Source organism: Cervus elaphus, chromosome 21, assembly GCF_910594005.1.
Source record: "Cervus elaphus chromosome 21, mCerEla1.1, whole genome shotgun sequence".
In the NCBI taxonomy this organism is placed as follows: Eukaryota; Metazoa; Chordata; class Mammalia; order Artiodactyla; family Cervidae; genus Cervus; species Cervus elaphus.
This window is the reverse complement of record NC_057835.1, coordinates 20433406-20436598: the sequence shown is the minus strand read 5'-3', so window position 1 is coordinate 20436598 and position 3193 is coordinate 20433406. Positions and strand designations below refer to the sequence as shown.

The window sequence follows — 3193 nt, the reverse complement described above, 5'->3', positions numbered from 1 at the left end:
GTTCCCCAAGGAGCACAGTCAACACGCAGATGAATGTCATCTGAACCTGGGTCTGACTCCAGGATTGCTACCCCCTGAGGTGAAGATCCAGTCACATTGGAATAAATCCAAAGGCGGAATTAGAGCATTGCTTCTCTTGCTGGTCTCGGGACTGAGATGCTGAGTGGATTATAGAAGTGAGAGCCTGGGGAAGTAATGGGGTGGCCTGTCTTTGGAATGTGGTTGGTCTTTACAATGTGAGAGCCTCGACAAGATGAGATTTAGGGCTTAATCATCTTTTAAAAAATTTATTTGGCTGCGCTGGGCCATAGTTGTGGTATGCGGGATCTTCCGTCTTCGTTGTGGGGGGCAGGACGTTTAGTTGAGGCTTGTGGATCTAGTTCCCTGACCAGGGATCGAACCTGGGCTCCCTGCATTGGGAGTGCAGAGTCTTAGTCACTGGACCACCAGGGAAGTCCCATTAGGGCTTAATCTTATAGTAATAAAAAAAAAAAGGAGGGGGGCCTCTGGGGGCAAGCTCTTAAACAGGGGAAGGATGTGGGGAAACTAGCATTGTGTAGGGTGTCCTTGGACTGTGATTGGCAGGTGGGGGTGTGATTGGCAGAGGGGAGACCAAAGGAAAGAGGCCTCTGCATACAGATAGAAGAGGGTCAGGACTAGGGAGGCCGTTGTGGAAATTGGAGGAAGGATAGATCTGGAAGATTTTGTCTTGAGGACTTGGTGGGGCTCATACCAGTTGAAAGCTGAAGAGGAAGCAAGGAGATAAGAACATGCTGAAGTTGCTCTGTCACCCAGGGGTCGGTGGAGGAGGTACTTCATCCTGCTTTTACATCCACGTGCATTTAATGCTTCTGTTCAGGGCTCCCTGAGTTTCTCATTTGTCTGCAAAACAGTTCTTCTAGAAGGTGTAACAGCTGCTGTCAGTCCCTCCCTCCCATCGAGGGCCCATCTCCCCTTACTCTTTCTCACCTGAGTGAAGCCCTGGTGCATCCGTGAAGGGCTTTCCTTGGTCCTGGTGCACTTGACCCTGGCTTGGTCAGGCTGGATACAGGAAGGAGTTAAAACGGCTGGAGCAGGCTTCAGCCTCTGCTGATACGCGGAGCTGGTGGATAAAGGCTTCTGCTTTCTTTCCCCTTGAAGGGCACAGCTCCCAGTGGGGTGCTGCAGCTTCTCCCAGGGGTACGCAGCAGGGTGAAGCCCCCACTACCTGCTCATTGCCTTCACCGTAACCCGCTCCCTTGCCTCTCCCACCTCACTTCTCCACTCCAGGCTGCTGCTTCCTAGGATCACCTCCCAGATAAACCACCTGTACTCCAGCCCCGCCTCAGTTCCTGCTTTGGGGGAACCCAACCTAAGACAGTTGAGAGATGGTATGTCGAGGTCGCTCAATCATGTCCAGCTCTTTGTGACCCCATGGACTGTAGCTCTCCAGGCTCCTCTGTCCTCATCAGTGGGACAGAAATTTTTCTGATGGGATTTTTCTGGCAAAAATAGTATAGTGAGCTGCCATTGCCTTCTCCAGGGGATCTTCCCAACCCAGGGATCGAACCCAGGTCTCCCTCATTGTAGGCAGATTCTTTACCATCTGAACCACCAGGGAAGCCCAGAGAGGTTGTTTCACTTGTTCAAGCTCACAAAGCCAGTCTGTAGGGAATCTAGGATTTTAATTCAGCTTTCCTAAACCCAGTGGGCTCCTGATGTTCTCTGATACTAACCAGTCTTTGTATTCACTGTAATGTCTCCCTGGATCTTTTTACACGTTTGGCTTTCCTGCTAGAGTCTGGCCTATTAGACACCAGTATAAACTCATAAAAGGCAGGAAGTATGGTCCGGATAATTTAGTACCCAAGACCAACAAGACTTGTGTCTTTCAGAGACAGATGCTCAGTGAGGATTTGTGGAAAGGAAGAGACAGAGCAAAAGGAGGAGGAGACATAGGCACTTGGGTCCATGAAGCAGGAGCATGAATGAGAGCCTCCAGGCATCTTGTCATGGGGCTGGAGAGTGACCTGCCTTAAAGGAGACCATGGTTAGGCTGTCAAGCAGAAGATCCAGAGGAGGCACAATGGTGAGCAGAAAACTTGGTAGAGAACTCAAAAATCCATTTTCTTGGAAATCACTGATGAGGAAAGCTATCCCTAATGAAATAGTCCTTTTCAGTGCATGAATCTCTGAAGGAGAGTTTCGTTTTTTCTTATCTGTTTATTTGAAAACCCTTTATTTATTTAATTTTTGGCTGTATTCGGTCTCCGTCGCTTTTCTCTAATTGCAGCGATGGCGGGGGGGGGGGGGGGTGCTGCTCTTTAGTTGCAGTGTGCGAGCTTCTCATTGTGGTGGCTTCTCTCGTTGTGGAACACATCCTCTCAGGTGCACGGGCTTCAGTAGTTGTGTGAGGCGGGCTCAGTAGTTGTGGCTCCCTGGTTCTAGAGCACAGGCTCAGTAGTTGTGGCTTAGTTGCTCCGCAGCATGTGGGATCTTCCCGGATCAGGGATCAAACCCATGTCTCTTGCATTGGCAGGCCGATTCTTTACCACTACCACCAGGGAGGCCCTATTTTTTGTTTTTAATATATGATAGTAATGTTAGCTTTGTAGAAAAAACATTGGATGTATTCTACCCAAGAATAAATTCTACAAATCAGATACTCAGGGCAGTATTTTTCAAATGATGCTCTACAAGGCTCTAAAGAACTCTCTTACAAGCCTCCTCAAGAAGAGATTAGTAGATCATAATAATTGTTAATACTTACTGAGCTTTAAATCTTTTTTTTTTTTTTTTGTTTTTGCCATCGCATGTGGTTTGCGGGATCTTAACTCCCCAAGCAGGGATTGAACTCTGGTCCCTGGCAGTGAAAGTGCTGAGTCCTAACCACTGGACTGCCAAGGAGTTCCTAATATTTGCTAAACTTTATTAGAACATAGACCAAGCCCTAGGCTGTGTCTTGGGTTGCATAATCTCAGTTGATTCTCCCAGTTACTCTTTGATAGGTACTACTGTCATCCCTGGCTCACAGATGAGGAAACTGATGCTCAAAGAGGTCACTCAGCTAAGTAAGACTGAGTGGGATTTAGCCTCCGGGCTATTTGACTCAGGAGCCCATGACCTTTATGGGCAAGGTTATAGGTACCCTCCTCCCCACCTCTTGGCTAACCATACACTCCCTCCATCAGAACTGAAATTCAGATTTTGATCT

The 3193-nt window shown here is 48.2% G+C and overlaps 1 non-coding gene across 1 annotated transcript; it reads right to left on the bottom strand.

Moving 5' to 3' along the window:
- Positions 1 to 380: 380 nt before the first annotated feature.
- On the bottom strand, positions 381 to 453 carry TRNAG-CCC. Its single transcript has one exon. It is a non-coding gene; the product is annotated as a tRNA-Gly (tRNA).
- Positions 454 to 3193: the final 2740 nt, after the last annotated feature.